Source organism: Physeter macrocephalus, chromosome 21 (assembly GCF_002837175.3).
Source record: "Physeter macrocephalus isolate SW-GA chromosome 21, ASM283717v5, whole genome shotgun sequence".
NCBI classification, from domain to species: domain Eukaryota; kingdom Metazoa; phylum Chordata; class Mammalia; order Artiodactyla; family Physeteridae; genus Physeter; species Physeter macrocephalus.
This window is the reverse complement of record NC_041234.1, coordinates 110,243,122-110,257,961: the sequence shown is the minus strand read 5'-3', so window position 1 is coordinate 110,257,961 and position 14,840 is coordinate 110,243,122.

Below are 14,840 nucleotides of genomic sequence, written 5' to 3'. Positions count from 1 at the left end.
TGGGGATGTTGGTAGCCTTATGATTTTAGGCAGCCTCTCTGCTAATGGCGCTGTAGACCTGTCTTGCTCTTTTTTGGGCATAGGGTGTCCAGCACTGTTCGTTGCTGGTCCTTGAGTGAAGCTGGGTCTTGGTGTTGAGATGGAGATCTCTGGGAGATTTTCACCGTTTGATATTGCGTGGAGCTGGGAGGTCTCTTGTGGACCAGTGTCCTGAGGTTGGTTCTCTCACCTCAGAGACACAGCCCTGACGCCTGGCTGGAGCGCCAAGAGCCTTTAATTCACACGGCTCAAAATAAAAGGGAGAAAAAATAGAAAGGAAAGAAAAGGAAGGAAGGGAAGAAGGAAGGAGGGAGGGAGGGAAGGAAGAAAGGAAGAAAGGAAGGGAGGAAGGAAGAAAGGAAGGGAGGAAGGAAAGGAGGAAAGAAGGGAGGAAGGAAGGAAGAAAGGAGGGAAGGAAGGAAAGGAGGAAAGAAGGGAGGGAGAAGAACCTGAAAAACAATTCACTGGAGCTGAGTAGCAGCTGGTTTCCTGGCCATAACCTCCTGAGTGCCCACCTTTCCCTGTTGTCCTGACACTGAGGCTGAGTGTCTGTTCCAAAATGATTTGTCTTTACCTGGCCCACACCACTCATTTATGCATTCTCTCTAATCTCTGTAGTCATAGAGACAGAAAAGTTTGTTCATTCAATACAATTCAAATACAGGATATGTAGGAGAGACAGGGAAAGATAAGGTCAGAGGGTTAGATTAAGGGCAACGAATTCTGGTCTGGGAAAATGGATGAGGTATACAGCAGTGATATTTGAAGTTGTAGCAGAAGATGAGAACCCCAAGGAAAAGAGTATAGAGAGGAGAGAACCTAAGGAATGGCTCCATTTAAGTGGCTGAAAGAGGAATCAAAAAAGGAATAATCAAGAAGGCAGGAGCAGAGTATTTCATAAAGGAAAGAGTCTGATCACAGATATCAAATGTTACAAAGAGGTTGAGGAAAATAAAGTTTAATTTTAAAAAAACCAACCATAACACTGTTCTTTAGAAGGCTGTCAATGACACTTTTCCAAGATTAGTTGTTAACAGAAGGAAAAAGATACAGCAACAGATGCAAGAAGAAATCAGTCAAGATGCATATATACAGATGTATACATATGCATGTGTATTTATATATATATATATATACACACATATATCACATATATATACACATATATTTAAGGCATATAAAATTATGACAAATTTCTCTAAGCCTGGAAGTGGAGACAGCAAGTTATCTTGAAGTATGATTTTGTTAATAAGGGAAGAATCACTAGAATGGCTCTTTAATTAGCTAGCTGTAACACAAGTAGCAACCTACGTCCCAGGTGTAAAGATAAAACAGGACCTTTCGTCAGCAAACAATGGCTGTCCTTGGTATGTGAAGTTGGACACCATTGGAGGAGAATCAAGAAGCCAGAAAAGAAATACTGGTTCCTCTCTCTAGACTCTAAAATTAGCTACTTAAGATCTCTGATAAATTGAGATTGTCTTTAATGAGGTCCACTAACAGGAAAAGCTCACAATAGATTTCACCAAAGAGGCAAGAAAAAGTCTCCTGTCTCTTCGGCAGCTCCGCACCCGTTTCTGGAGCTCCTTTACGCGATGTGCTTAATCCCCTCTCCTCTCGCACCAGGAGACAAAGAGGCAAAAAAAAGTCTCCTGTCTCTTCGGTAGCTCCGCGCCCGTTTCTGGAGCTCCTTTAAGCGGCGCGCTTAAACCCCTCTCCTCGCGCACCAGGAAGCAAACAGGGAAGGAAAGGCCTCTTGCCTCTTCGGCAGCTCGACTTCAACCGGACTCCCTCCCGGCCAGCTGTGGCGCACTAGCCCCTTCAGGCTGTTTTCACTCTGCCAATTGACTTTTGGGAGGTCTGAGGTCTTCTGCCAGCGTTCGGTGGGTGTTCTATAGGAGAAGTTCCACGTTTAGCTGTATTTCTGACGTATCTGTGAGGAGGAAGGTGATCTCCGCGTCTTACTCTTCTGCCATCTTCTCGCCTCCTCATTGTTTACATTTAAAGTAATTATTGAGGAGGAGCTTCAAGATAGCAGAAGAGTAAGATGCGGAGATCACCTTACTCCCCACAAGTACATCAGAAATACATCTACATGTGGAACAACTACAGAACACCTACTGAACGCTGGCAGAAGACCTCAGACCTCCCAAAAGTCAAGAAACTCCCCACGTACCTGGATAGGGCAAAAAAAGAAAAAGAAAAAACAGAGACAAGAGAATAGGGATGGAACCTGCACCAGTGGGAGGGAGCTGTGAAGGAGGAAAGGTTTCCACACACTAGGAAGCCCCTTCACGGGTGGAGACTGCGGGTGGTGGAGGGGGGAAGCTTCGGAGCCGTGGAGGAGAGCGCAGCCACAGGGGTGTGGAGGGCAAAGCGGAGCGATTACCGCACAGAGAATCGGGGCCGACCTGCACTCACCAGCCCGAGAGGCTTGTCTGCTCACCCGCCGGGGCGGGCGGAGGCTGGGAGCTGAGGCTCAGGCTTCGGCGGTCGGATCACAGTGAGAGGACTGGGGTTGGTGGCGTGAACACAGCCAGAAGGGGCTAGTGCGCCACGGCTAGCCGGGAGGAAGTCCGGGAAAAAGTCTGGAGCTGCCGAAGAGGGAAGAGACTTTTTCTTCCCTCTTCGTTTCCTGGTGCATGAGGGGAGGGGATTCAGAGCGCTGCTTAAAGGAGCTCCAGAGACGGGCGCGAGCCGCGGCGATCAGCGCGGACCCCAGAGACGGGCATGAGACGCTAAGGCCGCTGCTGCCGCCACCAGGAAGCCTGTGTGCGAGCACAGGTCACTCTCCACACCTCCCCTCCCGGGAGCCTGTGCAGCCCGCCACTGCCTGGCCCAGCAGCCTCAGGAGCAGCGGATTAAATCTCCACAATCAATTTGATGTACCCTGCATCTGTGGAATACCTGAATAGACAACGAATCATCCCAAATTGAGGAGGTGGACTTTGGGAACAACTGTAGACTTGGCGTTTGCTTTCTGCTTCTAATTTGTTTCTGGTTTTATGTTTGTCTTAGTTTAGTATTTAGAGCTTATTATCATTGGTAGATTTGTTTATTTGGTTACTTCCTTTTTTTATATAGATATATTTTTTTACTTTTTCTCTTATTGTGAGTGTGTATGTGTATGCTACTTTGTGTGATTTGCTTCCAGATTGCTGTTTAAACACTAAGTGGAAGGGTAAGGGTAAGCTGGGACGAAGTGAGAGAGTGGCATGGACATATATACACTACCAAATGTAAAATAGATAGCTAGTGGGAAGCAGCTGCATAGCACAGGGAGTTAAGCTCCGTGCTTTGTGACCAGCTAGAAGGGTGGGAGGGAGGGAGATGCAAGAGGGAAGAGATATGGGGACATATGTATATGTATAACTGATTCACTCTGTTGTAAAGCAGAAACTAACACACCATTGTAAAGCAATTATACTCCAATAAAGATGTTAAAAAAATAAAGTAATTATTATAAGGGAAAATCTATGTTCACTTGGTTGTTATCTGTCTTATAGCTCTTTTGTCCCTCTTTTCCTCTCTTGCTGTCTTCAACTTTCATTAATTTTTTGTATTGATATTCTTTGATTCTTTTTTTCTTTTGTGCAACTTGTATAGGTGTTTTTCTGTGGTTACCATGGGGCTTACATAAAATATATTAATAACAGTTTATTTTAAGCTGAAAACACCTTAATTTCAATCATATACAGAAACTCTACACTTTTACGCTCTCTCCACACTTTATAAGTATTACAATTTACACCTATTTATATTGTGTATCTATTAACATATTTTATAGTTAGTGTTGTTTTAATAGTTTTGCCTTTTAACTTTTATACTAGAATTACAAGTGACTTACCCACCACTGTTATAGCAATACAGTATTCTGTATTTGTTTATATATTTAACTTTACAAATAAGTTTTATATTTTCACATGCTATCATGTAGCATCATTTCATTTCAATTTGAACTCCCTTTAGCATTTTTTTGTAAGGCAGATCTACTGGTAATCAACTCCCTCAGCTTTTGTTTGTCTGAGAAAGGCTTCCTCCCTCTTTCTTTTTTGAATAACTGTTTTCCTGGGTATACTATTCTTGGTTGGTATGCTTTTTTTTTTTTCTCTCAGAATTTTGTATATATCATTCCACTCCTATCTGGCCTGCAAGATTTCTGATGAGAAATCCAGTGATAGTCTTGTAAGAGTTCCCTTGTTCATGTCAAGTCACTTTTCTCTTACTGCTTTAAAAATTCTCTTTGTATTTTTGACAGTTTGATTATATGTGTCTCGATGTGGTTTTCTTTGGATTCATCTTAGTTAAAAGTTTTTGGGCTTCCTGGATCTGAGTCTTCATTTCTTTCTCCAGATTTGGGAAGATTTCAGCCATTATTTCTTTAAATAAACTTTTTGATCCTTTCTCTCTTCTCCTCCTCAGAGTCCCATAATGCATATATTGGCCCAATTGATGGTGACCCATAATTCCTTAAACTTTCTTCATTCTCTTTTCTTTTTGCTGCTCTGTATGGATAACATCAAATTACCTGTCTTCAAGTTTGCTAATTCTTTCTTCTGCTTGATCTACTCTGCTGTTGAACTCCTTTAGTGAATTTTTAAGTTTAGTTATTGTACTCCTCAGGTCCAAGATTTATGTTTGGTTCTTTTTAAACTTTCTCTTTGCTGAAATTATCATTTTGTATATACATTGCTCTTCTTAGTTAATTGAGCATTTTTATGACTTATTTTGAACTCTCTGTCAGGTAATTTATATAATTCTGTTTCATTAGGGTCAGTTTCTGGAGTGTTACCTAGTTTCTTTGTTTGGATCGCCTCCACTTTTTCCTTGACTCTTCGTGTTGAGATCTACACATTAGAAAAAACCACCACTTCTCTCAGTCTTCATGGATTGGCCACATAGAGAAGAAAGCCTTTACCAATCAGCCTGGTCAGATATTCTGTGAATCCCTCAGAACTTTGTGCTAGTCCAAACCAAACCACCATCTTTGTTCTTAGTATTCCCCCACCTCCAGGCATCTAGGGTATGCCAGGTCTGTTCCATCAGTGCTCCAAGACAGTGAGACAAAAGCCAGTCCCCTGGGTAGCACTCAGAGGAGCTGGAACTTTGAATGTGCACTCCAACTCTTTCCCTCCCCATTGAGAAGCTGGTAACAGGGGTTTTTCTCTCACTTGCTCTGTTCTGGACAGGGTAGAAGGGCTGTGGCAAGTACTTGCATGCTAGTTCAAACCAGTCTTTGTTGTCAGTGACTGTTGGGCATCTAGAATACACTAGGTCCTGTCATTGCTCTGAGACAGGTGAGACAGAAGCCAGTCCCTCAGGCATCCACCAGGAAAGTTGTAATGACTGATGTGCAGTGCAACTTTTTCCCTCCCCAGGGAGAAGCTGGGAGCTGTCGAGTTTTGCCCACGTGCTCAATACTAATTGGGGTGGGGGAGAACTGTGCTGAGTTCCTGCATGCTAATTCAAAAGGTTGTCTCTGTTATCTGTTGTTCCCAGTGGTCTTGCATATGCCAGGTCCCTGAGCACTCTGAGAAAGGGGAAATAGAAGCCAGCCCTTCAGGAAGTACCTGGAAAAACTGAAATGTTAGATATGCTGTGCAACTCTTTCCAACCCATGGGAGAAGCCAGGAAATGGTTTTTTCCACCTGCTCACTCTGCACTGAGCCAGGGGCAGGAGCTGTGGTGAGGGCCCACACCCTAGTCCAAAATGCTACCATTGTTTGCTGTAACCTCCTGGGGTCTAATATATGCTGAGTCCAGTCAGCACTTCAAGACAGTAGAAACAGGAGTCAGTGTCTTAGGCAGCACCTGGAAAAGTTAGGATGTTAGCTGTGTGGACCAACTCTTTCTCTCCCCAGAGAGAAACAGGAGTTTTTTGCCTACTTGCTCTGTGTTGCACTGGGTGAGGAGCTGTGGCAAGTGCCCACACAACAGTTCAAACCACTGCCTTTCTTCTCTATAGCCCCCAGGGGTTTCGTGAACATCAAGCCCTGTCATTGTCCCAAGACATGTGAGACAGAAGCCAGTCCCTTGGGCAGCACCTAGAAAAGTTGGAACATTTGATGCATAGTCTAACTCTTTCCCTCCCCAGGAAGAAGCTGGGAGCTGAGGGTGTCCTCCCAATCCTATGTTGCTGTACCTGCTGTGAGGACTGTTGTGAGCAGGTGTCTCAAATTTTCCTACCAGTTTTGATGTGGCTGGTTTTTCACTTGCCTGAAGTGCAGGAGCCTCTCAACTAGTTTCCAGATTTCTCACAAAGGGAATTGATCCATCTATTGCTGTTGAATCAGTAGATCCACGGAGAGGAGGGTCCGGGGCTTCCTATTCTGCCATCTTGCTGACCTTCTGTAAGTTTATCTTGATCCTGTACCTTGTTGAACTCAGTTTTTACTTCTAGGAGATTTTATGTAGAGTCCTTGAAATTTTCTGTGTAGATCATCACGTCAACTACAAACAAGGATAGTTTATTTTTCTTTTCCAATCTGTATGCCTTATATTTTCTGTTCTGGCATTATTGAGTTGGATGGGTCTTCCAGTACTATGTTGAGTAAGAGTATTGAAAGCAGACATCCTTGTCTTATTCCCATCTTTGGGGGAAAGCAACCTCCCTTTCATTATTAAGTCTGATATTAGCTAGAGTTTTGCAGATGTTCTTTATCAAGTTAAAGTTGCCCCTTATTCTTTATTTGTTGAGAGTTTTTATCATAAATGGGTTGAATTCTGTGAAATTATTTTTTTTATATCAACTTATATGATCTTGTGATTTTTCTTCTTTGGCCTGTTGAAGTAATGGATTACATTAATTGATTTTTGGATGTTGAACCATTTTTGAATCCCTGGGATAAAATCTACTAGGTTAAGGTGTTTAATTCTTTTTATGTATTGCTGGATTCTATTTCACAATGCCCTGTTAAGAATTTTTGCATCTATATTCAGGAGGGATAACAGTCTGTATTTCTCTTTATCTTTTTTTTTTTTGGTCTGATTTTGATATAGAGTATTACTAGCTTCATATAATGACTTGAGAAGTGTTTCCTTCTATTTCTGGAAGAGATTGTGAGGAATTGCTATTGATTTTTCTTATATGCAAAGTAGAATTCTCAAGTGAAACCATCTGACTCTGGAGATTTTGTGTGTGCACTTTAAATTATGAATTCAATCTTCTTAATAATTATAAGACTATTCACGTTATCTATTTCATGTTGGGTAAAAGTTGTGATAGTTCGTGTTTTTTGAGGACTTGGTCCATTTCATCTTGTCAAATGTATGCATTTGTAATTGTATTATTCTGAATTATCTTTTTGATGTCTTCAGGTTTTATAGTGATGTCCCCCCTTTCATTCCTGATTCTAATTTTTTGTCTTCTCTCTCTCTTTTTTTTTTTTCTTGGTCAGTCGTGCAAAAGATTCATCAATTTTATTGACCTTGTCAAAGAACCAGCTGTTTGCTTCATTGATTTTATTGTTTTTCTGTTTTTCAATTTCATTTACTTCTGCCCTTATCTTCATTATTCCCTTCCATCAGGTTTTTTTTGGATTGATTTTACTCTTTTAGGATTCTCAGGGTGAGGGATTTCCCTGGTGGTCCAGTGGTTAAGACTCCACACTTCCACTGCAGGGGGCACAGGTTCGATCCCTGGTGGGGGAACTAAGATCCCACGTGTCACAGCATGGCCTAAATTTAAAACAAACAAAAAATTTAAAAAATAAGATTCTCAAGGTGAGAACTTAAATGATTGGTTTGAGACTTTTCTTCTTTTCTAATGTGTACATTTAGTGCTATAAATTTCTCTCTCAGCACTGCTTTAACTTTGTCCCATAAATTTTGATATATTACATTTCCATTTTCATTCAGTTCAATGCATTTTTTATTTCCCTTGAGATGTCCTCTTTGACCCATAGATTATTTAGAAATATGTTGTTTAGTTTCCAAGTGTTTGGAGATTTTCCCGTTGTCTTTCTGGTATTGATTTCTAGTTTGATTCTCTTGTGGTTAGAGAACACACACTATGATTTGATACAGAAATTATTTATTTCAGGTTTGTTTTGTGGCCCAGGATAAGTCAATCATGGTATAATGTTCCATGGGCACATGAAAAGAATGTGTCTTCTGCTTTTATTGGGTGGAGTGTTCTGCAAATACTGATGAAATACTGTTGGTTGATGGTATTGTTGAGTTCTTCAGTACCCTTGCTGATTTTCTGTCTGGTTTTTCTATCAATTGTTGACAGACGGGTGTTGAAGTCTCCAACTGTAACTGTGTATTTGCCTACTTTTTGTTTCAGTCTCAGTTTTTTAAAGATTGTAATTTTTAGAGCAGTCTTAGGTTTACAGCAAAATTGAATTAAAGGTACAGAGATTTCCCATATATTCCTGTCCCTACACATGTATAGTCGTCCCCATTATCAACATCCCCCATCAGAATGGTACATTTGTTATAACTGACGAACCTACATTGACACATCATCATCACCCAAAGTCCATAGTTTACATTAGTATTCACTCTTGGCATTATACATTCTATGGGTTTGGACAAACGTGTAATGACATGCTTCCACCATTACAGTATCATACAAAGCAGTTTCACTGTGCTAAGAATCCTCTGTGCTCCATCTTTTCATCCATCCCTCCCTGTTAATCTCTGGCAACCACTGATCTTTTTACTGTTTCCGTTTTCAGACTGTCGTATGGCTGGAATCATACAGTATGTAGCCTGTGTGGCCTTTTCAGACTAGTTTCTTTTCTTTTTCTTTTTTTTTTTTTTTTTTGCGGTACGCAGGCCTCTCACTGTTGTGGCCTCTCCCCGTTGCGGAGCACAGGCTCCAGAGGCGCAGGCTCAGCGGCCATGGCTCACGGGCCCAGCCGCTCCGCGGCACGTGGGAGCCTCCCAGACCGGGGCACGAACCCGTGTCCCCTGCATCGGCAGGCGGACTCTCAACCGCTGCGCCACCAGGGAAGCCCTAGACTGGTTTCTTTACTTAGTAATAGGCATTTAAGTTTCCTCCATGATTTTTCATAGCTTGATAACTCATTTTTTTTTTTTTTTTTTTTTTTTTTGTGGTATGCGGGCCTCCATCTGCCGTGGCCTCTCCCGTTGCGGAGCACAGGCTCCGGACACGCAGGCCCGGTGGCCATGGCTCACGGGCCCAGCTGCTCCGCGGCACGTGGGATCCTCCCAGACCGGGGCGCGAACCCAGTTCCCCTGCATCGGCAGGCGGACGCGCAACCACTGCGCCACCAGGGAAGCCCGATAACTCATTTTTTTAAGCAGTGAATAATATTCCATTGTCTGGGTGCACCACAGTTTATTTCTCCACTCACCTACTGAAGGACATCTTGGTTGCCCCCAACTTTTGGTAGTTATGAATAAAGCTGCTATAAACATCCATGTATAGATTTTTGTGTGGATGTAAGTTTTCATTTCCTTTGGTTATATATCAAGTGTGCAATTGCTGGATTGTATCATAAGAGTATATTAGTTTTGTAAGTATTGGGCTGTCCAGAAAGTTCATTCGGGTTTTCCATAAGATGCTACAAAAATCCCGAACGAACTTTTTGGCCAACCCAGTAATTGCCAAACTGTCTTCTAAAGTGGCAGTATCATGTTGTATTCCCACCAATAATGAAGTGAGAGTTCCTGTTTGTCCACATCCTTGCCAGCATTTAATACTGTCTGTCAATCTATCAGTTTTTGATCCATATATGCTGTAGCTCGACTGTTTGGTGAATACACTTTTGCTATGTCTTCTTGCTAGACTGATGCTTTTCTCATTATGCAATGACCCTCTTTATCCTTAGAAATTTTGCTTAGAAATCTACTTTATAAAATATTAATATATTCACTCTTGCATTTTAAAAATTCACATTTGCATCATATATCTTTGTCTATCCTTCTGCTTTCAACCTACTTACATTATTGAATTTGAAGTGAGTTTCATATAAACAGTATATCACTGGGTTGTATTTTTTTAATCCACTCTACCAATCTCTGTCTTTTCATTGATTTATTTACATCATTTACATTTAATGTAACTATTGATACATTAAGGCTTAAGTCTGCCATACTATTTTCGGTTTTCTGATTATTCTCTCGGTTTTTCTTTTCTCTGTTCTTCCCCCTGCATTCCAATGGGTTACTTGAGCATGATTTAGAATTCCATTTTGATTTATTTTGAGTTTTTGAGTGTATCTATTTGTATAGATTTTTAAGTGATTGCTCTAGGTATTATGTTTTATATACATAACTTATCACAGTCTACTGGTATCATCATTTTACTAGTTCAAACAAAGTACAGAAAACCTACTTCCCATTATGTCACCTCATCCTCCCCTAGTTATAATAGGGTTATCTTAAATATTCCTTCTACATACATTGACAACCATACTAGACAGTGTTATAATTTTTGCTTCAACCATCAAATAAATATAATTTAGAAAACTCAAGATAAAGAAAATGTGTTTTATTTACCTATATTTTTACTCTTCTGTTGTTTTTTTCTTCCTTCCTAACATTCCAAGATACTTTCTTTCATTACCTCTTTTCTGTTTAGAAAACTTTCTTTAGCCATTCTTTTAGAGGATATGCTGGCAACAAATGTTCTTAGTTTTCTTTCATCTGAAAATGTCTTGATTTTCCCTTCATTCATGAAGGATAATTTTTCTCAGTGTAAATCCTTGATCGACAGTATTTTTCTTTCAGCACTTGAAAAATGCTATGCTACATCCTTTTGTCCTCCAGAGTTTCTGATAAGAAATCCACTGTTATTAAAGTTGCTTTTCCTTATAGTGAAGGTATTTTTTCTCTCTCACTGCTTTCAAGATACTTTGTCTTTAGCTTTCAGAAATTTGACTATAATGTACCTTGGTGTCAATTTCATTGGGCTTATCTTGTTTGAGATTTACTCAGCATCTTGAACCTGTCATTTTATTTTTAAATCTGTAATTATGATTTTGGTAAACACAAGTATGTGCGTGTGTATGTGAGAGAGAGAGAGAGAATGAGAAAGAGAGAGAAAGGGGGGTGGCTCTCTTCTTCTTATAAGGGCACTAATCCCATTGTGAGGTTCCCACCCTCAAGACCTCATCTAATCCTAATTACCTCCCAAAGACTCATCTCCAAATACCATCACATTGGAGGTTAGGGCTTCAACATATTTAGGAGTGGCACAAATACAACAATTTAGAAGAGACGCAAATATCCAGTCCATAACAGGACCCACCGGTCTCTCAGTTAGGATCTGTCACACCTGGCTACCATTAAAATAACCTAGGAAGCTTTTTTAAAATTCTGAGACCCCAGGTCAATTAAATCAAATTTTCTAGGGGAGAGGACAAGCCCCATTTGACTAATCTGTAAAATGGGCACAAGGATGGTATCTACCTCATTAGGATTATGATGAGGATCAATGGGATATTGTATATAAATCACCTGTCACTTACTGGGTGCTTAATGAATGACAGCTTGTTCTCAAAGTTCCCCACGTGATTCAAATATTCAGTCAGGACTGAGTACAACTAACGAATTGATGGGCATTTCAGGTAGAATAGGCAAGGAGTACACCAGTACACTCTAAGTTGTTCCATGGTCATTACTACATTTCACCACGTGAAGAATCTCCCTTGAGGACTTTGGTCAACAGATCTGTCAGTCCACTTTCTATAATGTTTGTTAGGGCTGACAGACAAGAGGTAATGGCTAAGTATGTTTTGTACTTCACAAGACTCAGACACAAGACCCATATGTGATGGGCTAGGTGAAAACAGTCATCTTTGCAAATAATATGAATCACATAATTTTGTTCTACAGAGGGAAACTTCTAGAAATGGAGCAGTGGAGAATAAAGAACAAAAAGCACAGGTTTTGGAGTCATGCAGAGTGGATAGGATAGATATGAAGTGCCTAGCTCATCACAGGTCTTCAATAAATGGAAACTGTTGTCCTTATGAATGTCTGATGATGCTTAGGCACAACTGTTCAAGAAAAGGGATGGCTCCAGAAGCCTCAGTAGGATAGGGGGGTAGAGGGGGAGGCTAAGGAAGGCTAAGACACTCCTGGTTTCCAATCCCAGCTTCTACCACTTACTCACTAAGATCTCAGACAGAAAGCCACTTAGCCTCCCCAAGCCCCAACTGGTTCATCTGCAAAATGGGCACAGTAATGGTACCTACCTCATTAAGGTTGTGGTAAAAATCAAATGAGATAATGTATGTAAATCACCTGCCACATACTGGATGCTCAATAAGTGATAGTTACTTTGATTACCCTTTCAAGGTGAAATAATTTCCAGCCAAAGCATTAATATCAGTGATTTCCTTTATTTGATGAACCAATCTGCATCTGATTAACTCTTTGTAAGTATCTCTTGGGGTAGAATTGTAATGTGTCCTTCACATTCTCTCATGAGGAAGATTTGGCTGGGAGTCTGTGCCGAGGAAATTAATGGCCTCTGCGAATCTATTTGCATAAGTACTTGTGCTATCACAATGACGTTAAAGAATGCATCCTGATCTGGTCCTGATGGCACAGAGCTGCAGGGATGAAAACATACTCAAGTCCTGGAGATTGGTTGCTCCAAGACTTCTCCCGCAGAAGCCTGCCTTGTTTTGCTGAGATAGGCTGGAAAAATTCTGGCAACAAAGTGGCCATGAAGGAAGAGCACCTAAGGAAAGACTTCCAGTTCCTGAATGATAGAAATTCTGCCCGGGGACAGGAGATAAAAACCCAGCTTCCCAATGCCGGCTGCACACTTTGACTCCAGCCTCTCATCCTGGGACCATGATCTCCCTTGGCTGGGGGATGCTCTGTGCCCCTCAGGAGGGACTTGACCTTCTCACGGTCTGAATGACAGAGCAACCCACATCCAGTTGGCCTGGTCCAAACATGCGGTACTTAGGACCTTGGATGTATCCCCAGTTAACTCTTCACTGTCTCTATAAAGGGCAAAGGTGCACCTCTACAAATATCAGGTCTAGCTTCAACCTCCAGTAGCCCAAAGGTATACACACCAATCGAAGTCTAATGACACTGTAGTTGAGAGTCCCAAGCTGCACTTACACAGACTCATTCTGTCACTTCCTGGCTGTGTAACCTTTGGTATGTTTCTCAACTTCTCCGTGCCTAGGTGTCTTCATTTGTAAAATGGAAGGAATAAGTGTTTCCTAATAGTTCTAAGGTTTAAATGAGAGAGTGCTTAGTTAAAGCTGGATGCCACGGAAGCTCTTAGCAACTGGCAGCTATCATGTTGATTACGAGCCCACACTGCACTAAGGTAAAATGGATAAAGTCAAAGCATTTTCCTATGCAGGGCTCTGGCTTAGAAGTTGAATCAAGTATTTTCAATGTTCAAACTATTTCACAATTTGAGCCAACAAATAGCTGATAACAAATTGAAGGGTCATCCTAAATTTGTTTTTTACCAAAGTGAATACTGAAATGTTGGAGAAAGTGTACTCATATATTGCTGGTGGAAAAATAAAACCTTACAACTCCTCTGGAGAGGAATCTGGTATTATCTACTAAAATTAAAAATATAGATACACTTCAACCCAGCAATGCCACTCTTGGGAATCTAGTCCACAGAAATAACAGCACTGGAAATGGAAGGAATGTTTGTGAATTGCATATCCAAACCATGGCCTTTTATACTAACATTTAACAGAACCAGGTGGTTTCCATGGCGTATTGTTAAGTGAGAAAAGCAAGATGTGGTAGCGTATATACTAGGCTGCCACTGCTGTAAAGTAAAATGTCTGAAACAGCCCTTATCTCTGTGAAATGTAAATTCTACATAATTATGCAAGCACGGAGGGAGGCATGGAAAGGTATGTACTGGATTATTCAAATCTGTTACCTTTGTGGGAGTGCTATGGAGTGTAAGGAGAAAAGACTGCACATTTTTCAAATAAAGGTGTCCACAGTGAAAACTTGTATTCTGTACCCCCATTTAGGTAAAATTGTGTGCGTGCACACACACACACACACACACACAAACACACACAAAGAAGTGAGATAGGATGGTCAGTACGATGTTTACTGGTATATATCTCAAGAGGAGTGAAAAGTAGAAAACCATTTATTTGTTTACTTATTTATTATGCATTTATTTTGCACCGGTGGAACCTGAAAACTTCCCTCAGGGGAACTGTTCGCTTATACACTACCAAATGTAAAATAGATAGCTAGTGGGAAGCAGCCTCATAGCACAGGGAGATCAGCTCGGTGCTCTGTGACCACCTAGAGGGGTGGGAGGGAGGGAGACGCAAGAGGGAAGAGATATGGGAACACATGTATATGTATACCTGATTCACCTTGTTGTAAAGCAGAAACTAACACACCATTGTAAAACAGTTATACTCCAATAAAGATGTTATAAAAAAAAAGATCAATAAGCATTAAAAATAAATAAATAAAGTATATATGTGGAATCTAAAAAAAAAGAAGAAGTGGTAGAAGGAAGAGAACCGGGTCTGCAGCAGCAGGATTGACTGGCGGGGAGGGAGATACACTCGTCACTGTTTCCCTGTTATTCCTTTTGAATCTTGTGCCATATGCACATATTATATTCAAAAGAAGAAATAAAAATTCAGTGTTGTATCTCAAGACCTACAAGCTCTCTCGGAAGCCAGGGAGCAACCAGGAGTCTCCTCAGTAGGCACACAGCCAGCCTTCCCTCGGCCCCTCTAGCACATGTGCCCCGCTTTCCCATTTCAGGCCCAGGGTTCGCGCAGCGCCCGCTGACCAGAAAACCCTCACACACACCCTCTTGATGTTGGCTCAATCATCTCCTCGCCCCTGCGTCT